We start from the raw sequence: 21,835 nt of genomic DNA, 5'->3' as shown, positions 1-21,835 counted from the left end.
TCTGGTCTTCCATTGAGAGACGCTTATTTATGCCACAAGGTCAAAGAAGTTTGTTTTTTTGCCGTAACTCAATTCCACAGTGTTTTTGAACAATTTTTTGTAGTTGATGAGTAAAATGTCAGATGACCCTGACGTGATTTGAACACGCAACCTTCTGATCTGGAGTCAGACGCGCTACCGTTGCGCCACAAGGTCAATGAAACTTGAGTGCTCTGACCCTGTTCAGCACTCTTTTCGATCATGTATCTGTACTGGATCATGAAAAGTCTGATTTGATTTGGATGTGATTTCTAGGCACAATCTTCTGATGTGGAGTGAAACGCACAACCGTTGCGCAACAAGCTCTTGCTGCTGCATGTCAAACTAGATGCAGGAGGCAAAAACTGGCATTGTGTGTCATGTCTGCTTGCTCACTTTTGTTAAACCGTGGTTCTAATAACACGGAGGTTTCAGCTTTTGATCCCCATATGGGCTAGGTTCTCCAGCATCTGAAGTGCCGTCAAGCTATCTTTTGACAAAGTCTTCAGCCTCTTTTGGGTACCAAAAGTTGAGCCGTGATGCATGTGATTTGAATCAAGGTTGCGTAGAGCGCAGTCATGTCACATGGCCAGTTCACTCCATTTTTTTAGAGTGTGGTGCAAATGTCATTTTCACATGCAACTTTCTGGTCTTCCATTGAGAGACGCTTATTTATGCCACAAGGTCAAAGAAGTTTGTTTTTTTGCCGTAACTCAATTCCACAGTGTTTTTGAACAATTTTTTGTAGTTGATGAGTAAAATGTCAGATGACCCTGACGTGATTTGAACACGCAACCTTCTGATCTGGAGTCAGACGCGCTACCGGTGCGCCACAAGGTCAATGAAACTTGAGTGCTCTGACCCTGTTCAGTACTCTTTTCGATCATGTATCTGTACTGGATCATGAAAAGTCTGATTTGATTTGGATGTGATTTCTAGGCACAATCTTCTGATGTGGAGTGAAACGCACAACCGTTGCGCAACAAGCTCTTGCTGCTGCATGTCAAACTAGATGCAGGAGGCAAAAACTGGCATTGTGTGTCATGTCTGCTTGCTCACTTTTGTTAAACCGTGGTTCTAATAACACGGAGGTTTCAGCTTTTGATCCCCATATGGGCTAGGTTCTCCAGCATCTGAAGTGCCGTCAAGCTATCTTTTGACAAAGTCTTCGGCCTCTTTTGGGTGCCAAAAGTGGAGCCGTGATGCATGTGTATTTGAATCAAGGTTGCGTAGAGCGCAGTCATGTCACATGGCCAGTTCACTCCATTTTTTTAAAGTGTGGTACAAATGTCATTTTCACATGCAACTTTCTGGTCTTCCATTGAGAGACGCTTATTTATGCCACAAGGTCAAAGAAGTTTGTTTTTTTGCCGTAACCCAATTCCACAGTGTTTTTGAACAATTTTTTGTAGTTGATGAGTAAAATGTCAGATGACCCTGACGTGATTTGAACACGCAACCTTCTGATCTGGAGTCAGACGCGCTACCGTTGCGCCACAAGGTCAATGAAACTTGAGTGCTCTGACCCTGTTCAGCACTCTTTTCGATCATGTATCTGTACTGGATCATGAAAAGTCTGATTTGATTTGGATGTGATTTCTAGGCACAATCTTCTGATGTGGAGTGAAACGCACAACCGTTGCGCAACAAGCTCTTGCTGCTGCATGTCAAACTAGATGCAGGAGGCAAAAACTGGCATTGTGTGTCATGTCTGCTTGCTCACTTTTGTTAAACCGTGGTTCTAATAACACGGAGGTTTCAGCTTTTGATCCCCATATGGGCTAGGTTCTCCAGCATCTGAAGTGCCGTCAAGCTATCTTTTGACAAAGTCTTCGGCCTCTTTTGGGTGCCAAAAGTGGAGCCCTGATGCATGTGTATTTGAATCAAGGTTGCGTAGAGCGCAGTCAGGTCACATGGCCAGTTCACTCCATTTTTTTAGAGTGTGGTGCAAATGTCATTTTCACATGCAACTTTCTGGTCTTCCATTGAGAGACGCTTATTTATGCCACAAGGTCAAAGAAGTTTGTTTTTTTGCCGTAACCCAATTCCACAGTGTTTTTGAACAATTTTTTGTAGTTGATGAGTAAAATGTCAGATGACCCTGACGTGATTTGAACACGCAACCTTCTGATCTGGAGTCAGACGCGCTACCGTTGCGCCACAAGGTCAATGAAACTTGAGTGCTCTGACCCTGTTCAGCACTCTTTTCGATCATGTATCTGTACTGGATCATGAAAAGTCTGATTTGATTTGGATGTGATTTCTAGGCACAATCTTCTGATGTGGAGTGAAACGCACAACCGTTGCGCAACAAGCTCTTGCTGCTGCATGTCAAACTAGATGCAGGAGGCAAAAACTGGCATTGTGTGTCATGTCTGCTTGCTCACTTTTGTTAAACCGTGGTTCTAATAACACGGAGGTTTCAGCTTTTGATCCCCATATGGGCTAGGTTCTCCAGCATCTGAAGTGCCGTCAAGCTATCTTTTGACAAAGTCTTCGGCCTCTTTTGGGTGCCAACAGTGGAGCCGTGATGCATGTGTATTTGAATCAAGGTTGCGTAGAGCGCAGTCAGGTCACATGGCCAGTTCACTCCATTTTTTTAGAATGTGGTGCCAATGTCATTTTCACATGCAACTTTCTGGTCCTCCATTGAGAGACGCTTATTTATGCCACAAGGTCAAAGAAGTTTGTTTTTTTGCCGTAACTCAATTCCACAGTGTTTTTGAACAATTTTTTGTAGTTGATGAGTAAAATGTCAGATGACCCTGACGTGATTTGAACACGCAACCTTCTGATCTGGAGTCAGACGTGCTACCGTTGCGCCACAAGGTCAATGAAACTTGAGTGCTCTGACCCTGTTCAGCACTCTTTTCGATCATGTATCTGTACTGGATCATGAAAAGTCTGATTTGATTTGGATGTGATTTTTAGGCACAATCTTCTGATGTGGAGTGAAACGCACAACCGTTGCGCAACAAGCTCTTGCTGCTGCATGTCAAACTAGATGCAGGAGGCAAAAACTGGCATTGTGTGTCATGTCTGCTTGCTCACTTTTGTTAAACCGTGGTTCTAATAACACGGAGGTTTCAGCTTTTGATCCCCATATGGGCTAGGTTCTCCAGCATCTGAAGTGCCGTCAAGCTATCTTTTGACAAAGTCTTCGGCCTCTTTTGGGTACCAAAATTGGAGCCCTGATGCATGTGTATTTGAATCAAGGTTGCGTAGAGCGCAGTCAGGTCACATGGCCAGTTCACTCCATTTTTTTAGAGTGTGGTGCAAATGTCATTTTCACATGCAACTTTCTGGTCTTCCATTGAGAGACGCTTATTTATGCCACAAGGTCAAAGAAGTTTGTTTTTTTTCCGTAACTCAATTCCACAGTGTTTTTGAACAATTTTTTGTAGTTGATGAGTAAAACGTCAGATGACCCTGACGTGATTTGAAGACACAACCTTCTGATCTGGAGTCAGACGCGCTACCGGTGCGCCACAAGGTCAATGAAACTTGAGTGCTCTGACCCTGTTCAGCACTCTTTTCGATCATGTATCTGTACTGGATCATGAAAAGTCTGATTTGATTTGGATGTGATTTCTAGGCACAATCTTCTGATGTGGAGTGAAACGCACAACCGTTGCGCAACAAGCTCTTGCTGCTGCATGTCAAACTAGATGCAGGAGGCAAAAACTGGCATTGTCTGTCATGTCTGCTTGCTCACTTTTGTTAAACCGTGGTTCTAATAACACGGAGGTTTCAGCTTTTGATCCCCATATGGGCTAGGTTCTCCAGCATCAGAAGTGCCGTCAAGCTATCTTTTGACAAAGTCTTCGGCCTCTTTTAGGTGCCAAAACTGGAGCCGTGATGCATGTGTATTTGAATCAAGGTTGCGTAGAGCGCAGTCATGTCACATGGCCAGTTCACTCCATTTTTTTAGAGTGTGGTGCAAATGTCATTTTCACATGCAACTTTCTGGTCTTCTATTGAGAGACGCTTATTTATGCCACAAGGTCAAAGAAGTTTGTTTTTTTGCCGTAACCCAATTCCACAGTGTTTTTGAACAATTTTTTGTAGTTGATGAGTAAAATGTCAGATGACCCTGACGTGATTTGAACACGCAACCTTCTGATCTGGAGTCAGACGCGCTACCGTTGCACCACAAAGTCAATGAAACTTGAGTGCTCTGACCCTGTTCAGCACTCTTTTCGATCATGTATCTGTACTGGATCATGAAAAGTCTGATTTGATTTGGATGTGATTTCTAGGCACAATCTTCGGATGTGGAGTGAAACGCACAACCGTTGCGCAACAAGCTCTTGCTGCTGCATGTCAAACTAGATGCAGAAGGCAAAAACTGGCATTGTGTGTCATGTCTGCTTGCTCACTTTTGTTAAACCGTGGTTCTAATAACACGGAGGTTTCAGCTTTTGATCCCCATATGGGCTAGGTTCTCCAGCATCTGAAGTGCCGTCAAGCTATCTTTTGACAAAGTCTTCAGCCTCTTTTGGGTACCAAAAGTGGAGCCCTGATGCATGTGTATTTGAATCAAGGTTGCGTAGAGCGCAGTCAGGTCACATGGCCTGTTCACTCCATTTTTTTAGAGTGTGGTGCAAATGTCATTTTCACATGCAACTTTCTGGTCTTCCATTGAGAGACGCTTATTTATGCCACAAGGTCAAAGAAGTTTGTTTTTTTGCCGTAACTCAATTCCACAGTGTTTTTGAACAATTTTTTGTAGTTGATGAGTAAAACGTCAGATGACCCTGACGTGATTTGAACACGCAACCTTCTGATCTGGAGTCAGACGCGCTACCGTTGCGCCACAAGGTCAATGAAACTTGAGTGCTCTGACCCTGTTCAGCACTCTTTTCGATCATTTATCTGTACTGGATCATGAAAAGTCTGATTTGATTTGGATGTGATTTCTAGGCACAATCTTCTGATGTGGAGTGAAACGCACAACCGTTGCGCAACAAGCTCTTGCTGCTGCATGTCAAACTAGATGCAGGAGGCAAAAACTGGCATTGTGTGTCATGTCTGCTTGCTCACTTTTGTTAAACCGTGGTTCTAATAACACGGAGGTTTCAGCTTTTGATCCCCATATGGGCTAGGTTCTCCAGCATCTGAAGTGCCGTCAAGCTATCTTTTGACAAAGTCTTCAGCCTCTTTTGGGTACCAAAAGTGGAGCCCTGATGCATGTGTATTTGAATCAAGGTTGCGTAGAGCGCAGTCAGGTCACATGGCCTGTTCACTCCATTTTTTTAGAGTGTGGTGCAAATGTCATTTTCACATGCAACTTTCTGGTCTTCCATTGAGAGACGCTTATTTATGCCACAAGGTCAAAGAAGTTTGTTTTTTTGCCGTAACCCAATTCCACAGTGTTTTTGAACAATTTTTTGTAGTTGATGAGTAAAACGTTAGATGACCCTGACGTGATTTGAACACGCAACCTTCTGATCTGGAGTCAGACGCGCTACCGTTGCGCCACAAGGTCAATGAAACTTGAGTGCTCTGACCCTGTTCAGCACTCTTTTCGATCATGTATCTGTACTGGATCATGAAAAGTCTGATTTGATTTGGATGTGATTTCTAGGCACAATCTTCTGATGTGGAGTGAAACGCACAACCGTTGCGCAACAAGCTCTTGCTGCTGCATGTCAAACTAGATGCAGGAGGCAAAAACTGGCATTGTGTGTCATGTCTGCTTGCTCACTTTTGTTAAACCGTGGTTCTAATAACACGGAGGTTTCAGCTTTTGATCCCCATATGGGCTAGGTTCTCCAGCATCTGAAGTGCCGTCAAGCTATCTTTGACAAAGTCTTCAGCCTCTTTTGGGTACCAAAAGTGGAGCCCTGATGCATGTGTATTTGAATCAAGGTTGCGTAGAGCGCAGTCAGGTCACTTGGCCAGTTCACTCCATTTTTTTAGAGTGTGGTGCAAATGTCATTTTCACATGCAACTTTCTGGTCTTCCATTGAGAGACGCTTATTTATGCCACAAGGTCAAAGAAGTTTGTTTTTTTGCCGTAACTCAATTCCACAGTGTTTTTTAACAATTTTTTGTAGTTGATGAGTAAAATGTCAGATGACCCTGACGTGATTTGAACACGCAACCTTCTGATCTGGAGTCAGACGCGCTACCGTTGCGCCACAAGGTCAATGAAACTTGAGTGTTCTGACCCTGTTCAGCACTCTTTTCGATCATGTATCTGTACTGGATCATGAAAAGTCTGATTTGATTTGGATGTGATTTCTAGGCACAATCTTCTGATGTGGAGTGAAACGCACAACCGTTGCGCAACAAGCTCTTGCTGCTGCATGTCAAACTAGATGCAGGAGGCAAAAACTGGCATTGTGTGTCATGTCTGCTTGCTCACTTTTGTTAAACCGTGGTTCTAATAACACGGAGGTTTCAGCTTTTGATCCCCATATGGGCTAGGTTCTCCAGCATCTGAAGTGCCGTCAAGCTATCTTTTGAAAAAGTCTTCAGCCTCTTTTGGGTACCAAAAGTGGAGCCGTGATGCATGTGTATTTGAATCAAGGTTGCGTAGAGCGCAGTCAGGTCACATGGCCAGTTCACTCCATTTTTTTAGAGTGTGGTGCAAATGTCATTTTCACATGCAACTTTCTGGTCTTCCATTGAGAGACGCTTATTTATGCCACAAGGTCAAAGAAGTTTGTTTTTTTGGCCGTAACTCAATTCCACAGTGTTTTTGAACAATTTTTTGTAGTTGATGAGTAAAATGTCAGATGACCCTGACGTGATTTGAACACGCAACCTTCTGATCTGGAGTCAGACGCGCTACCGTTGCGCCACAAGGTCAATGAAACTTGAGTGCTCTGACCCTGTTCAGCACTCTATTCGATCATGTATCTGTACTGGATCATGAAAAGTCTGATTTGATTTGGATGTGATTTCTAGGCACAATCTTCTGATGTGGAGTGAAACGCACAACCGTTGCGCAACAAGCTCTTGCTGCTGCATGTCAAACTAGATGCAGGAGGCAAAAACTGGCATTTGGTGTCATGTCTGCTTGCTCACTTTTGTTAAACTGTGGTTCTAATAACACGGAGGTTTCAGCTTTTGATCCCCATATGGGCTAGGTTCTCCAGCATCTGAAGTGCCGTCAAGCTATCTTTTGACAAAGTCTTCGGCCTCTTTTGGGTGCCAAAAGTGGAGCCGTGATGCATGTGTATTTGAATCAAGGTTGCGTAGAGCGCAGTCATGTCACATGGCCAGTTCACTCCATTTTTTTAGAGTGTGGTGCAAATGTCATTTTCACATGCAACTTTCTGGTCTTCCATTGAGAGACGCTTATTTATGCCACAAGGTCAAAGAAGTTTGTTTTTTTGCCGTAACCCAATTCCACAGTGTTTTTGAACAATTTTTTGTAGTTGATGAGTAAAATGTCAGATGACCCTGACGTGATTTGAACACGCAACCTTCTGATCTGGAGTCAGACGCGCTACCATTGCGCCACAAGGTCAATGAAACTTGAGTGCTCTGACCCTGTTCAGCACTCTTTTCGATCATGTATCTGTACTGGATCATGAAAAGTCTGATTTGATTTGGATGTGATTTCTAGGCACAATCTTCGGATGTGGAGTGAAACGCACAACCGTTGCGCAACAAGCTCTTGCTGCTGCATGTCAAACTAGATGCAGGAGGCAAAAACTGGCATTGTGTGTCATGTCTGCTTGCTCACTTTTGTTAAACCGTGGTTCTAATAACACGGAGGTTTCAGCTTTTGATCCCCATATGGGCTAGGTTCTCCAGCATCTGAAGTGCCGTCAAGCTATCTTTTGACAAAGTCTTCAGCCTCTTTTGGGTACCAAAAGTGGAGCCCTGATGCATGTGTATTTGAATCAAGGTTGCGTAGAGCGCAGTCAGGTCACATGGCCTGTTCACTCCATTTTTTTAGAGTGTGGTGCAAATGTCATTTTCACATGCAACTTTCTGGTCTTCCATTGAGAGACGCTTATTTATGCCACAAGGTCAAAGAAGTTTGTTTTTTTGCCGTAACTCAATTCCACAGTGTTTTTGAACAATTTTTTTGTAGTTGATGAGTAAAACGTCAGATGACCCTGACGTGATTTGAACACGCAACCATCTGATCTGGAGTCAGACGCGCTACCGTTGCGCCACAAGCTCAATGAAACTTGAGTGCTCTGACCCTGTTCAGCACTCTTTTCGATCATTTATCTGTACTGGATCATGAAAAGTCTGATTTGATTTGGATGTGATTTCTAGGCACAATCTTCTGATGTGGAGTGAAACGCACAACCGTTGCGCAACAAGCTCTTGCTGCTGCATGTCAAACTAGATGCAGGAGGCAAAAACTGGCATTGTGTGTCATGTCTGCTTGCTCACTTTTGTTAAACCGTGGTTCTAATAACACGGAGGTTTCAGCTTTTGATCCCCATATGGGCTAGGTTCTCCAGCATCTGAAGTGCCGTCAAGCTATCTTTTGACAAAGTCTTCAGCCTCTTTTGGGTACCAAAAGTGGAGCCCTGATGCATGTGTATTTGAATCAAGGTTGCGTAGAGCGCAGTCAGGTCACATGGCCTGTTCACTCCATTTTTTTAGAGTGTGGTGCAAATGTCATTTTCACATGCAACTTTCTGGTCTTCCATTGAGAGACGCTTATTTATGCCACAAGGTCAAAGAAGTTTGTTTTTTTGCCGTAACCCAATTCCACAGTGTTTTTGAACAATTTTTTGTAGTTGATGAGTAAAACGTTAGATGACCCTGACGTGATTTGAACACGCAACCTTCTGATCTGGAGTCAGACGCGCTACCGTTGCGCCACAAGGTCAATGAAACTTGAGTGCTCTGACCCTGTTCAGCACTCTTTTCGATCATGTATCTGTACTGGATCATGAAAAGTCTGATTTGATTTGGATGTGATTTCTAGGCACAATCTTCGGATGTGGAGTGAAACGCACAACCGTTGCGCAACAAGCTCTTGCTGCTGCATGTCAAACTAGATGCAGGAGGCAAAAACTGGCATTGTGTGTCATGTCTGCTTGCTCACTTTTGTTAAACCGTGGTTCTAATAACACGGAGGTTTGAGCTTTTGATCCCCATATGGGCTAGGTTCTCCAGCATCTGAAGTGCCGTCAAGCTATCTTTTGACAAAGTCTTCGGCCTCTTTTGGGTGCCAAAAGTGGAGCCGTGATGCATGTGTATTTGAATCAAGGTTGCGTAGAGCGCAGTCATGTCACATGGCCAGTTCACTCCATTTTTTTAGAGTGTGGTGCAAATGTCATTTTCACATGCAACTTTCTGGTCTTCCATTGAGAGACGCTTATTTATGCCACAAGGTCAAAGAAGTTTGTTTTTTTGCCGTAACCCAATTCCACAGTGTTTTTGAACAATTTTTTGTAGTTGATGAGTAAAATGTCAGATGACCCTGACGTGATTTGAATACGCAACCTTCTGATCTGGAGTCAGACGCGCTACCGTTGCGCCACAAGGTCAATGAAACTTGAGTGCTCTGACCCTGTTCAGCACTCTTTTCGATCATGTATCTGTACTGGATCATGAAAAGTCTGATTTGATTTGGATGTGATTTCTAGGCACAATCTTCTGATGTGGAGTGAAACGCACAACCGTTGCGCAACAAGCTCTTGCTGCTGCATGTCAAACTAGATGCAGGAGGCAAAAACTGGCATTGTGTGTCATGTCTGCTTGCTCACTTTTGTTAAACCGTGGTTCTAATAACACGGAGGTTTCAGCTTTTGATCCCCATATGGGCTAGGTTCTCCAGCATCTGAAGTGCCGTCAAGCTATCTTTTGACAAAGTCTTCAGCCTCTTTTGGGTACCAAAATTGGAGCCCTGATGCATGTGTATTTGAATCAAGGTTGCGTAGAGCACAGTCAGGTCACATGGCCAGTTCACTCCATTTTTTTAGAGTGTGGTGCAAATGTCATTTTCACATGCAACTTTCTGGTCTTCCATTGAGAGACGCTTATTTATGCCACAAGGTCAAAGAAGTTTGTTTTTTTGCCGTAACTCAATTCCACAGTGTTTTTGAACAATTTTTTGTAGTTGATGAGTAAAACGTCAGATGACCCTGACGTGATTTGAACACGCAACCTTCTGATCTGGAGTCAGACGCGCTACCGTTGCGCCACAAGGTCAATGAAACTTGAGTGCTCTGACCCTGTTCAGCACTCTTTTCGATCATGTATCTGTACTGGATCATGAAAAGTCTGATTTGATTTGGATGTGATTTCTAGGCACAATCTTCTGATGTGGAGTGAAACGCACAACCGTTGCGCAACAAGCTCTTGCTGCTGCATGTCAAACTAGATGCAGGAGGCAAAAACTGGCATTGTGTGTCATGTCTGCTTGCTCACTTTTGTTAAACCGTGGTTCTAATAACACGGAGGTTTCAGCTTTTGATCCCCATATGGGCTAGGTTCTCCAGCATCTGAAGTGCCGTCAAGCTATCTTTTGACAAAGTCTTCGGCCTCTTTTGGGTGCCAAAAGTGGAGCCGTGATGCATGTGTATTTGAATCAAGGTTGCGTAGAGCGCAGTCATGTCACATGGCCAGTTCACTCCATTTTTTTAGAGTGTGGTGCAAATGTCATTTTCACATGCAACTTTCTGGTCTTCCATTGAGAGACGCTTATTTATGCCACAAGGTCAAAGAAGTTTGTTTTTTTGCCGTAACCCAATTCCACAGTGTTTTTGAACAATTTTTTGTAGTTGATGAGTAAAATGTCAGATGACCCTGACGTGATTTGAACACGCAACCTTCTGATCTGGAGTCAGACGCGCTACCGTTGCGCCACAAGGTCAATGAAACTTGAGTGCTCTGACCCTGTTCAGCACTCTTTTCGATCATGTATCTGTACTGGATCATGAAAAGTCTGATTTGATTTGGATGTGATTTCTAGGCACAATCTTCTGATGTGGAGTGAAACGCACAACCGTTGCGCAACAAGCTCTTGCTGCTGCATGTCAAACTAGATGCAGGAGGCAAAAACTGGCATTGTGTGTCATGTCTGCTTGCTCACTTTTGTTAAACCGTGGTTCTAATAACACGGAGGTTTCAGCTTTTGATCCCCATATGGGCTAGGTTCTCCAGCATCTGAAGTGCCGTCAAGCTATCTTTTGACAAAGTCTTCAGCCTCTTTTGGGTACCAAAATTGGAGCCCTGATGCATGTGTATTTGAATCAAGGTTGCGTAGAGCGCAGTCAGGTCACATGGCCAGTTCACTCCATTTTTTTAGAGTGTGGTGCAAATGTCATTTTCACATGCAACTTTCTGGTCTTCCATTGAGAGACGCTTATTTATGCCACAAGGTCAAAGAAGTTTTTTTTTTTTCCGTAACTCAATTCCACAGTGTTTTTGAACAATTTTTTGTAGTTGATGAGTAAAACGTCAGATGACCCTGACGTGATTTGAACACGCAACCTTCTGATCTGGAGTCAGACGTGCTACCGTTGCGCCACAAGGTCAATGAAACTTGAGTGCTCTGACCCTGTTCAGCACTCTTTTCGATCATGTATCTGTACTGGATCATGAAAAGTCTGATTTGATTTGGATGTGATTTCTAGGCACAATCTTCTGATGTGGAGTGAAACGCACAACCGTTGCGCAACAAGCTCTTGCTGCTGCATGTCAAACTAGATGCAGGAGGCAAAAACTGGCATTGTGTGTCATGTCTGCTTGCTCACTTTTGTTAAACCGTGGTTCTAATAACACGGAGGTTTCAGCTTTTGATCCCCATATGGGCTAGGTTCTCCAGCATCTGAAGTGCCGTCAAGCTATCTTTTGACAAAGTCTTCAGCCTCTTTTGGGTACCAAAATTGGAGCCCTGATGCATGTGTATTTGAATCAAGGTTGCGTAGAGCGCAGTCAGGTCACATGGCCAGTTCACTCCATTTTTTTAGAGTGTGGTGCAAATGTCATTTTCACATGCAACTTTCTGGTCTTCCATTGAGAGACGCTTATTTATGCCACAAGGTCAAAGAAGTTTGTTTTTTTGCCGTAACCCAATTCCACAGTGTTTTTGAACAATTTTTTGTAGTTGATGAGTAAAATGTCAGATGACCCTGACGTGATTTGAACACGCAACCTTCTGATCTGGAGTCAGACGCGCTACCGTTGCGCCACAAGGTCAATGAAACTTGAGTGCTCTGACCCTGTTCAGCACTCTTTTCGATCATGTATCTGTACTGGATCATGAAAAGTCTGATTTGATTTGGATGTGATTTCTAGGCACAATCTTCTGATGTGGAGTGAAACGCACAACCGTTGCGCAACAAGCTCTTGCTGCTGCATGTCAAACTAGATGCAGGAGGCAAAAACTGGCATTGTGTGTCATGTCTGCTTGCTCACTTTTGTTAAACCGTGGTTCTAATAACACGGAGGTTTCAGCTTTTGATCCCCATATGGGCTAGGTTCTCCAGCATCTGAAGTGCCGTCAAGCTATCTTTTGACAAAGTCTTCAGCCTCTTTTGGGTACCAAAATTGGAGCCCTGATGCATGTGTATTTGAATCAAGGTTGCGTAGAGCGCAGTCAGGTCACATGGCCTGTTCACTCCATTTTTTTAGAGTGTGGTGCAAATGTCATTTTCACATGCAACTTTCTGGTCTTCCATTGAGAGACGCTTATTTATGCCACAAGGTCAAAGAAGTTTGTTTTTTTGCCGTAACTCAATTCCACAGTGTTTTTGAACAATTTTTTGTAGTTGATGAGTAAAACGTCAGATGACCCTGACGTGATTTGAACACGCAACCTTCTGATCTGGAGTCAGACGCGCTACCGTTGCGCCACAAGGTCAATGAAACTTGAGTGCTCTGACCCTGTTCAGCACTCTTTTCGATCATGTATCTGTACTGGATCATGAAAAGTCTGATTTGATTTGGATGTGATTTCTAGGCACAATCTTCTGATGTGGAGTGAAACGCACAACCGTTGCGCAACAAGCTCTTGCTGCTGCATGTCAAACTAGATGCAGGAGGCAAAAACTGGCATTGTGTGTCATGTCTGCTTGCTCACTTTTGTTAAACCGTGGTTCTAATAACACGGAGGTTTCAGCTTTTGATCCCCATATGGGCTAGGTTCTCCAGCATCTGAAGTGCCGTCAAGCTATCTTTTGACAAAGTCTTCAGCCTCTTTTGGGTACCAAAATTGAAGCCCTGATGCATGTGTATTTGAATCAAGGTTGCGTAGAGCGCAGTCAGGTCACATGGCCAGTTCACTCCATTTTTTTAGAGTGTGGTGCAAATGTCATTTTCACATGCAACTTTCTGGTCTTCCATTGAGAGACGCTTATTTATGCCACAAGGTCAAAGAAGTTTTTTTTTTTTCCGTAACTCAATTCCACAGTGTTTTTGAACAATTTTTTGTAGTTGATGAGTAAAACGTCAGATGACCCTGACGTGATTTGAACACGCAACCTTCTGATCTGGAGTCAGACGCGCTACCGTTGCGCCACAAGGTCAATGAAACTTGAGTGCTCTGACCCTGTTCAGCACTCTTTTCGATCATGTATCTGTACTGGATCATGAAAAGTCTGATTTGATTTGGATGTGATTTCTAGGCACAATCTTCTGATGTGGAGTGAAACGCACAACCGTTGCGCAACAAGCTCTTGCTGCTGCATGTCAAACTAGATGCAGGAGGCAAAAACTGGCATTGTGTGTCATGTCTGCTTGCTCACTTTTGTTAAACCGTGGTTCTAATAACACGGAGGTTTCAGCTTTTGATCCCCATATGGGCTAGGTTCTCCAGCATCTGAAGTGCCGTCAAGCTATCTTTTGACAAAGTCTTCGGCCTCTTTTAGGTGCCAAAACTGGAGCCGTGATGCATGTGTATTTGAATCAAGGTTGCGTAGAGCGCAGTCATGTCACATGGCCAGTTCACTCCATTTTTTTAGAGTGTGGTGCAAATGTCATTTTCACATGCAACTTTCTGGTCTTCTATTGAGAGACGCTTATTTATGCCACAAGGTCAAAGAAGTTTGTTTTTTTGCCGTAACCCAATTCCACAGTGTTTTTGAACAATTTTTTGTAGTTGATGAGTAAAATGTCAGATGACCCTGACGTGATTTGAACACGCAACCTTCTGATCTGGAGTCAGACGCGCTACCGTTGCGCCACAAGGTCAATGAAACTTGAGTGCTCTGACCCTGTTCAGCACTCTTTTCGATCATGTATCTGTACTGGATCATGAAAAGTCTGATTTGATTTGGATGTGATTTCTAGGCACAATCTTCGGATGTGGAGTGAAACGCACAACCGTTGCGCAACAAGCTCTTGCTGCTGCATGTCAAACTAGATGCAGGAGGCAAAAACTGGCATTGTGTGTCATGTCTGCTTGCTCACTTTTGTTAAACCGTGGTTCTAATAACACGGAGGTTTCAGCTTTTGATCCCCATATGGGCTAGGTTCTCCAGCATCTGAAGTGCCGTCAAGCTATCTTTTGACAAAGTCTTCAGCCTCTTTTGGGTACCAAAAGTGGAGCCCTGATGCATGTGTATTTGAATCAAGGTTGCGTAGAGCGCAGTCAGGTCACATGGCCTGTTCACTCCATTTTTTTAGAGTGTGGTGCAAATGTCATTTTCACATGCAACTTTCTGGTCTTCCATTGAGAGACGCTTATTTATGCCACAAGGTCAAAGAAGTTTGTTTTTTTGCCGTAACCCAATTCCACAGTGTTTTTGAACAATTTTTTGTAGTTGATGAGTAAAACGTCAGATGACCCTGACGTGATTTGAACACGCAACCTTCTGATCTGGAGTCAGACGCGCTACCGTTGCGCCACAAGGTCAATGAAACTTGAGTGCTCTGACCCTGTTCAGCACTCTTTTCGATCATTTATCTGTACTGGATCATGAAAAGTCTGATTTGATTTGGATGTGATTTCTAGGCACAATCTTCGGATGTGGAGTGAAACGCACAACCGTTGCGCAACAAGCTCTTGCTGCTGCATGTCAAACTAGATGCAGGAGGCAAAAACTGGCATTGTGTGTCATGTCTGCTTGCTCACTTTTGTTAAACCGTGGTTCTAATAACACGGAGGTTTCAGCTTTTGATCCCCATATGGGCTAGGTTCTCCAGCATCTGAAGTGCCGTCAAGCTATCTTTTGACAAAGTCTTCGGCCTCTTTTGGGTGCCAAAAGTGGAGCCGTGATGCATGTGTATTTGAATCAAGGTTGCGTAGAGCGCAGTCATGTCACATGGCCAGTTCACTCCATTTTTTTAGAGTGTGGTGCAAATGTCATTTTCACATGCAACTTTCTGGTCTTCCATTGAGAGACGCTTATTTATGCCACAAGGTCAAAGAAGTTTGTTTTTTTGCCGTAACCCAATTCCACAGTGTTTTTGAACAATTTTTTGTAGTTGATGAGTAAAATGTCAGATGACCCTGACGTGATTTGAACACGCAACCTTCTGATCTGGAGTCAGACGCGCTACCGTTGCGCCACAAGGTCAATGAAACTTGAGTGCTCTGACCCTGTTCAGCACTCTTTTCGATCATGTATCTGTACTGGATCATGAAAAGTCTGATTTGATTTGGATGTGATTTCTAGGCACAATCTTCTGATGTGGAGTGAAACGCACAACCGTTGCGCAACAAGCTCTTGCTGCTGCATGTCAAACTAGATGCAGGAGGCAAAAACTGGCATTGTGTGTCATGTCTGCTTGCTCACTTTTGTTAAACCGTGGTTCTAATAACACGGAGGTTTCAGCTTTTGATCCCCATATGGGCTAGGTTCTCCAGCATCTGAAGTGCCGTCAAGCTATCTTTTGACAAAGTCTTCGGCCTCTTTTAGGTGCCAAAACTGGAGCCGTGATGCATGTGTATTTGAATCAAGGTTGCGTAGAGCGCAGTCATGTCACATGGCCAGTTCACTCCATTTTTTTAGAGTGTGGTGCAAATGTCATTTTCACATGCAACTTTCTGGTCTTCTATTGAGAGACGCTTATTTATGCCACAAGGTCAAAGAAGTTTGTTTTTTTGCCGTAACCCAATTCCACAGTGTTTTTGAACAATTTTTTGTAGTTGATGAGTAAAATGTCAGATGACCCTGACGTGATTTGAACACGCAACCTTCTGATCTGGAGTCAGACGCGCTACCGTTGCGCCACAAGGTCAATGAAACTTGAGTGCTCTGACCCTGTTCAGCACTCTTTTCGATCATGTATCTGTACTGGATCATGAAAAGTCTGATTTGATTTGGATGTGATTTCTAGGCACAATCTTCGGATGTGGAGTGAAACGCACAACCGTTGCGCAACAAGCTCTTGCTGCTGCATGTCAAACTAGATGCAGGAGGCAAAAACTGGCATTGTGTGTCATGTCTGCTTGCTCACTTTTGTTAAACCGTGGTTCTAATAACACGGAGGTTTCAGCTTTTGATCCCCATATGGGCTAGGTTCTCCAGCATCTGAAGTGCCATCAAGCTTGGGTACCAAAAGTGGAGCCCTGATGCATGTGTATTTGAATCAAGGTTGCGTAGAGCGCAGTCAGGTCACATGGCCTGTTCACTCCATTTTTTTAGAGTGTGGTGCAAATGTCATTTTCACATGCAACTTTCTGGTCTTCCATTGAGAGACGCTTATTTATGCCACAAGGTCAAAGAAGTTTGTTTTTTTGCCGTAACCCAATTCCACAGTGTTTTTGAACAATTTTTTGTAGTTGATGAGTAAAATGTCAGATGACCCTGACGTGATTTGAACACGCAACCTTCTGATCTGGAGTCAGACGCGCTACCGTTGCGCCACAAGGTCAATGAAACTTGAGTGCTCTGACCCTGTTCAGCACTCTTTTCGATCATGTATCTGTACTGGATCATGAAAAGTCTGACTTGATTTGGATGTGATTTCTAGGCACAATCTTCTGATGTGGAGTGAAACGCACAACCGTTGCGCAACAAGCTCTTGCTGCTGCATGTCAAACTAGATGCAGGAGGCAAAAACTGGCATTGTGTGTCATGTCTGCTTGCTCACTTTTGTTAAACCGTGGTTCTAATAACACGGAGGTTTCAGCTTTTGATCCCCATATGGGCTAGGTTCTCCAGCATCTGAAGTGCCGTCAAGCTATCTTTTGACAAAGTCTTCAGCCTCTTTTGGGTACCAAAATTGGAGCCCTGATGCATGTGTATTTGAATCAAGGTTGCGTAGAGCGCAGTCATGTCACATGGCCAGTTCACTCCATTTTTTTAGAGTGTGGTGCAAATGTCATTTTCACATGCAACTTTCTGGTCTTCTATTGAGAGACGCTTATTTATGCCACAAGGTCAAAGAAGTTTGTTTTTTTGCCGTAACCCAATTCCACAGTGTTTTTGAACAATTTTTTGTAGTTGATGAGTAAAATGTCAGATGACCCTGACGTGATTTGAACACGCAACCTTCTGATCTGGAGTCAGACGCGCTACCGTTGCGCCACAAGGTCAATGAAACTTGAGTGCTCTGACCCTGTTCAGCACTCTTTTCGATCATGTATCTGTACTGGATCATGAAAAGTCTGATTTGATTTGGATGTGATTTCTAGGCACAATCTTCGGATGTGGAGTGAAACGCACAACCGTTGCGCAACAAGCTCTTGCTGCTGCATGTCAAACTAGATGCAGGAGGCAAAAACTGGCATTGTGTGTCATGTCTGCTTGCTCACTTTTGTTAAACCGTGGTTCTAATAACACGGAGGTTTCAGCTTTTGATCCCCATATGGGCTAGGTTCTCCAGCATCTGAAGTGCCGTCAAGCTATCTTTTGACAAAGTCTTCAGCCTCTTTTGGGTACCAAAAGTGGAGCCCTGATGCATGTGTATTTGAATCAAGGTTGCGTAGAGCGCAGTCAGGTCACATGGCCTGTTCACTCCATTTTTTTAGAGTGTGGTGCAAATGTCATTTTCACATGCAACTTTCTGGTCTTCCATTGAGAGACGCTTATTTATGCCACAAGGTCAAAGAAGTTTGTTTTTTTGCCGTAACCCAATTCCACAGTGTTTTTGAACAATTTTTTGTAGTTGATGAGTAAAATGTCAGATGACCCTGACGTGATTTGAACACGCAACCTTCTGATCTGGAGTCAGACGCGCTACCGTTGCGCCACAAGGTCAATGAAACTTGAGTGCTCTGACCCTGTTCAGCACTCTTTTCGATCATGTATCTGTACTGGATCATGAAAAGTCTGACTTGATTTGGATGAGATTTCTAGGCACAATCTTCTGATGTGGAGTGAAACGCACAACCGTTGCGCAACAAGCTCTTGCTGCTGCATGTCAAACTAGATGCAGGAGGCAAAAACTGGCATTGTGTGTCATGTCTGCTTGCTCACTTTTGTTAAACCGTGGTTCTAATAACACGGAGGTTTCAGCTTTTGATCCCCATATGGGCTAGGTTCTCCAGCATCTGAAGTGCCGTCAAGCTATCTTTTGACAAAGTCTTCAGCCTCTTTTGGGTACCAAAATTGGAGCCCTGATGCATGTGTATTTGAATCAAGGTTGCGTAGAGCGCAGTCAGGTCACATGGCCAGTTCACTCCATTTTTTTAGAGTGTGGTGCAAATGTCATTTTCACATGCAACTTTCTGGTCTTCCATTGAGAGACGCTTATTTATGCCACAAGGTCAAAGAAGTTTTTTTTTTTTCCGTAACTCAATTCCACAGTGTTTTTGAACAATTTTTTGTAGTTGATGAGTAAAACTTCAGATGACCCTGACGTGATTTGAACACGCAACCTTCTGATCTGGAGTCAGACGCGCTACCGTTGCGCCACAAGGTCAATGAAACTTGAGTGCTCTGACCCTGTTCAGCACTCTTTTCGATCATGTATCTGTACTGGATCATGAAAAGTCTGATTTGATTTGGATGTGATTTCTAGGCACAATCTTCTGATGTGGAGTGAAACGCACAACCGTTGCGCAACAAGCTCTTGCTGCTGCATGTCAAACTAGATGCAGGAGGCAAAAACTGGCATTGTGTGTCATGTCTGCTTGCTCACTTTTGTTAAACCGTGGTTCTAATAACACGGAGGTTTCAGCTTTTGATCCCCATATGGGCTAGGTTCTCCAGCATCTGAAGTGCCGTCAAGCTATCTTTTGACAAAGTCTTCGGCCTCTTTTAGGTGCCAAAACTGGAGCCGTGATGCATGTGTATTTGAATCAAGGTTGCGTAGAGCGCAGTCATGTCACATGGCCAGTTCACTCCATTTTTTTAGAGTGTGGTGCAAATGTCATTTTCACATGCAACTTTCTGGTCTTCTATTGAGAGACGCTTATTTATGCCACAAGGTCAAAGAAGTTTGTTTTTTTGCCGTAACCCAATTCCACAGTGTTTTTGAACAATTTTTTGTAGTTGATGAGTAAAATGTCAGATGACCCTGACGTGATTTGAACACGCAACCTTCTGATCTGGAGTCAGACGCGCTACCGTTGCGCCACAAGGTCAATGAAACTTGAGTGCTCTGACCCTGTTCAGCACTCTTTTCGATCATGTATCTGTACTGGATCATGAAAAGTCTGATTTGATTTGGATGTGATTTCTAGGCACAATCTTCGGATGTGGAGTGAAACGCACAACCGTTGCGCAACAAGCTCTTGCTGCTGCATGTCAAACTAGATGCAGGAGGCAAAAACTGGCATTGTGTGTCATGTCTGCTTGCTCACTTTTGTTAAACCGTGGTTCTAATAACACGGAGGTTTCAGCTTTTGATCCCCATATGGGCTAGGTTCTCCAGCATCTGAAGTGCCGTCAAGCTATCTTTTGACAAAGTCTTCAGCCTCTTTTGGGTACCAAAAGTGGAGCCCTGATGCATGTGTATTTGAATCAAGGTTGCGTAGAGCGCAGTCAGGTCACATTGCCTGTTCACTCCATTTTTTTAGAGTGTGGTGCAAATGTCATTTTCACATGCAACTTTCTGGTCTTCCATTGAGAGACGCTTATTTATGCCACAAGGTCAAAGAAGTTTGTTTTTTTGCCGTAACTCAATTCCACAGTGTTTTTGAACAATTTTTTGTAGTTGATGAGTAAAACGTCAGATGACCCTGACGTGATTTGAACACGCAACCTTCTGATCTGGAGTCAGACGCGCTACCGTTGCGCCACAAGGTCAATGAAACTTGAGTGCTCTGACCCTGTTCAGCACTCTTTTCGATCATTTATCTGTACTGGATCATGAAAAGTCTGATTTGATTTGGATGTGATTTCTAGGCACAATCTTCGGATGTGGAGTGAAACGCACAACCGTTGCGCAACAAGCTCTTGCTGCTGCATGTCAAACTAGATGCAGGAGGCAAAAACTGGCATTGTGTGTCATGTCTGCTTGCTCACTTTTGTTAAACCGTGGTTCTAATAACACGGAGGTTTCAGCTTTTGATCCCCATATGGGCTAGGTTCTCCAGCATCTGAAGTGCCGTCAAGCTATCTTTTGACAAAGTCTTCAGCCTCTTTTGGGTACCAAAAGTGGAGCCCTGATGCATGTGTATTTGAATCAAGGTTGCGTAGAGCGCAGTCAGGTCACTTGGCCAGTTCACTCCATTTTTTTAGAGTGTGGTGCAAATGTCATTTTCACATGCAACTTTCTGGTCTTCCATTGAGAGACGCTTATTTATGCCACAAGGTCAAAGAAGTTTGTTTTTTTGCCGTAACTCAATTCCACAGTGTTTTTGAACAATTTTTTGTAGTTGATGAGTAAAATGTCAGATGACCCTGACGTGATTTGAACACGCAACCTTCTGATCTGGAGTCAGACGCGCTACCGTTACGCCACAAGGTCAATGAAACTTGAGTGCTCTGACCCTGTTCAGCACTCTTTTCGATCATGTATCTGTACTGGATCATGAAAAGTCTGATTTGATTTGGATGTGATTTCTAGGCACAATCTTCTGATGTGGAGTGAAACGCACAACCGTTGCGCAACAAGCTCTTGCTGCTGCATGTCAAACTAGATGCAGGAGGCAAAAACTGGCATTGTGTGTCATGTCTGCTTGCTCACTTTTGTTAAACCGTGGTTCTAATAACACGGAGGTTTCAGCTTTTGATCCCCATATGGGCTAGGTTCTCCAGCATCTGAAGTGCCGTCAAGCTATCTTTTGACAAAGTCTTCAGCCTCTTTTGGGTACCAAAAGTGGAGCCGTGATGCATGTGTATTTGAATCAAGGTTGCGTAGAGCGCAGTCAGGTCACATGGCCAGTTCACTCCATTTTTTTAGAGTGTGGTGCAAATGTCATTTTCACATGCAACTTTCTGGTCTTCCATTGAGAGACGCTTTTTTATGCCACAAGGTCAAAGAAGTTTGTTTTTTTGGCCGTAACTCAATTCCACAGTGTTTTTGAACAATTTTTTGTAGTTGATGAGTAAAATGTCAGATGACCCTGACGTGATTTGAACACGCAACCTTCTGATCTGGAGTCAGACGCGCTACCGTCGCGCCACAAGGTCAATGAAACTTGAGTGCTCTGACCCTGTTCAGCACTCTTTTCGATCATGTATCTGTACTGGATCATGAAAAGTCTGATTTGATTTGGATGTGATTTCTAGGCACAATCTTCTGATGTGGAGTGAAACGCACAACCGTTGCGCAACAAGCTCTTGCTGCTGCATGTCAAACTAGATGCAGGAGGCAAAAACTGGCATTGTGTGTCATGTCTGCTTGCTCACTTTTGTTAAACCGTGGTTCTAATAACACGGAGGTTTCAGCTTTTGATCCCCATATGGGCTAGGTTCTCCAGCATCTGAAGTGCCGTCAAGCTATCTTTTGACAAAGTCTTCAGCCTCTTTTGGGTACCAAAATTGGAGCCCTGATGCATGTGTATTTGAATCAAGGTTGCGTAGAGCACAGTCAGGTCACATGGCCAGTT

The 21,835-nt window shown here is 43.7% G+C and overlaps 24 non-coding genes across 24 annotated transcripts; all 24 read right to left on the bottom strand.

Moving 5' to 3' along the window:
* Window positions 1-123: 123 nt before the first annotated feature.
* Window positions 124-195, bottom strand: TRNAW-CCA (transfer RNA tryptophan (anticodon CCA)). The gene has a single exon. It is a non-coding gene; the product is annotated as a tRNA-Trp (tRNA).
* Window positions 196-1,450: 1,255 nt separating this feature from the next.
* On the bottom strand, window positions 1,451-1,522 carry TRNAW-CCA (transfer RNA tryptophan (anticodon CCA)). The gene has a single exon. It is a non-coding gene; the product is annotated as a tRNA-Trp (tRNA).
* Window positions 1,523-2,114: 592 nt separating this feature from the next.
* TRNAW-CCA (transfer RNA tryptophan (anticodon CCA)) lies at window positions 2,115-2,186 on the bottom strand. The gene has a single exon. It is a non-coding gene; the product is annotated as a tRNA-Trp (tRNA).
* A 2,584-nt stretch (window positions 2,187-4,770) lies between these two features.
* TRNAW-CCA (transfer RNA tryptophan (anticodon CCA)) lies at window positions 4,771-4,842 on the bottom strand. Its single transcript has one exon. It is a non-coding gene; the product is annotated as a tRNA-Trp (tRNA).
* A 592-nt stretch (window positions 4,843-5,434) lies between these two features.
* Window positions 5,435-5,506, bottom strand: TRNAW-CCA (transfer RNA tryptophan (anticodon CCA)). The gene has a single exon. It is a non-coding gene; the product is annotated as a tRNA-Trp (tRNA).
* Window positions 5,507-6,097: 591 nt separating this feature from the next.
* Window positions 6,098-6,169, bottom strand: TRNAW-CCA (transfer RNA tryptophan (anticodon CCA)). The gene has a single exon. It is a non-coding gene; the product is annotated as a tRNA-Trp (tRNA).
* Window positions 6,170-6,762: 593 nt separating this feature from the next.
* Window positions 6,763-6,834, bottom strand: TRNAW-CCA (transfer RNA tryptophan (anticodon CCA)). The gene has a single exon. It is a non-coding gene; the product is annotated as a tRNA-Trp (tRNA).
* Window positions 6,835-7,426: 592 nt separating this feature from the next.
* On the bottom strand, window positions 7,427-7,498 carry TRNAW-CCA (transfer RNA tryptophan (anticodon CCA)). Its single transcript has one exon. It is a non-coding gene; the product is annotated as a tRNA-Trp (tRNA).
* A 1,257-nt stretch (window positions 7,499-8,755) lies between these two features.
* On the bottom strand, window positions 8,756-8,827 carry TRNAW-CCA (transfer RNA tryptophan (anticodon CCA)). Its single transcript has one exon. It is a non-coding gene; the product is annotated as a tRNA-Trp (tRNA).
* Window positions 8,828-10,083: 1,256 nt separating this feature from the next.
* Window positions 10,084-10,155, bottom strand: TRNAW-CCA (transfer RNA tryptophan (anticodon CCA)). Its single transcript has one exon. It is a non-coding gene; the product is annotated as a tRNA-Trp (tRNA).
* A 592-nt stretch (window positions 10,156-10,747) lies between these two features.
* TRNAW-CCA (transfer RNA tryptophan (anticodon CCA)) lies at window positions 10,748-10,819 on the bottom strand. The gene has a single exon. It is a non-coding gene; the product is annotated as a tRNA-Trp (tRNA).
* A 1,256-nt stretch (window positions 10,820-12,075) lies between these two features.
* Window positions 12,076-12,147, bottom strand: TRNAW-CCA (transfer RNA tryptophan (anticodon CCA)). The gene has a single exon. It is a non-coding gene; the product is annotated as a tRNA-Trp (tRNA).
* Window positions 12,148-12,739: 592 nt separating this feature from the next.
* On the bottom strand, window positions 12,740-12,811 carry TRNAW-CCA (transfer RNA tryptophan (anticodon CCA)). The gene has a single exon. It is a non-coding gene; the product is annotated as a tRNA-Trp (tRNA).
* Window positions 12,812-13,403: 592 nt separating this feature from the next.
* Window positions 13,404-13,475, bottom strand: TRNAW-CCA (transfer RNA tryptophan (anticodon CCA)). The gene has a single exon. It is a non-coding gene; the product is annotated as a tRNA-Trp (tRNA).
* A 592-nt stretch (window positions 13,476-14,067) lies between these two features.
* Window positions 14,068-14,139, bottom strand: TRNAW-CCA (transfer RNA tryptophan (anticodon CCA)). The gene has a single exon. It is a non-coding gene; the product is annotated as a tRNA-Trp (tRNA).
* A 592-nt stretch (window positions 14,140-14,731) lies between these two features.
* Window positions 14,732-14,803, bottom strand: TRNAW-CCA (transfer RNA tryptophan (anticodon CCA)). Its single transcript has one exon. It is a non-coding gene; the product is annotated as a tRNA-Trp (tRNA).
* A 592-nt stretch (window positions 14,804-15,395) lies between these two features.
* TRNAW-CCA (transfer RNA tryptophan (anticodon CCA)) lies at window positions 15,396-15,467 on the bottom strand. The gene has a single exon. It is a non-coding gene; the product is annotated as a tRNA-Trp (tRNA).
* A 592-nt stretch (window positions 15,468-16,059) lies between these two features.
* Window positions 16,060-16,131, bottom strand: TRNAW-CCA (transfer RNA tryptophan (anticodon CCA)). Its single transcript has one exon. It is a non-coding gene; the product is annotated as a tRNA-Trp (tRNA).
* Window positions 16,132-16,695: 564 nt separating this feature from the next.
* TRNAW-CCA (transfer RNA tryptophan (anticodon CCA)) lies at window positions 16,696-16,767 on the bottom strand. Its single transcript has one exon. It is a non-coding gene; the product is annotated as a tRNA-Trp (tRNA).
* Window positions 16,768-17,359: 592 nt separating this feature from the next.
* TRNAW-CCA (transfer RNA tryptophan (anticodon CCA)) lies at window positions 17,360-17,431 on the bottom strand. Its single transcript has one exon. It is a non-coding gene; the product is annotated as a tRNA-Trp (tRNA).
* Window positions 17,432-18,023: 592 nt separating this feature from the next.
* TRNAW-CCA (transfer RNA tryptophan (anticodon CCA)) lies at window positions 18,024-18,095 on the bottom strand. Its single transcript has one exon. It is a non-coding gene; the product is annotated as a tRNA-Trp (tRNA).
* Window positions 18,096-18,687: 592 nt separating this feature from the next.
* On the bottom strand, window positions 18,688-18,759 carry TRNAW-CCA (transfer RNA tryptophan (anticodon CCA)). The gene has a single exon. It is a non-coding gene; the product is annotated as a tRNA-Trp (tRNA).
* A 592-nt stretch (window positions 18,760-19,351) lies between these two features.
* Window positions 19,352-19,423, bottom strand: TRNAW-CCA (transfer RNA tryptophan (anticodon CCA)). Its single transcript has one exon. It is a non-coding gene; the product is annotated as a tRNA-Trp (tRNA).
* A 592-nt stretch (window positions 19,424-20,015) lies between these two features.
* TRNAW-CCA (transfer RNA tryptophan (anticodon CCA)) lies at window positions 20,016-20,087 on the bottom strand. Its single transcript has one exon. It is a non-coding gene; the product is annotated as a tRNA-Trp (tRNA).
* Window positions 20,088-21,835: the final 1,748 nt, after the last annotated feature.

Source organism: Eleutherodactylus coqui, chromosome 2, assembly GCF_035609145.1.
Source record: "Eleutherodactylus coqui strain aEleCoq1 chromosome 2, aEleCoq1.hap1, whole genome shotgun sequence".
NCBI lineage: Eukaryota > Metazoa > Chordata > Amphibia > Anura > Eleutherodactylidae > Eleutherodactylus > Eleutherodactylus coqui.
Note: the sequence above shows the minus strand (reverse complement) of the source record. Positions and strands in the feature narration are given on the sequence as shown.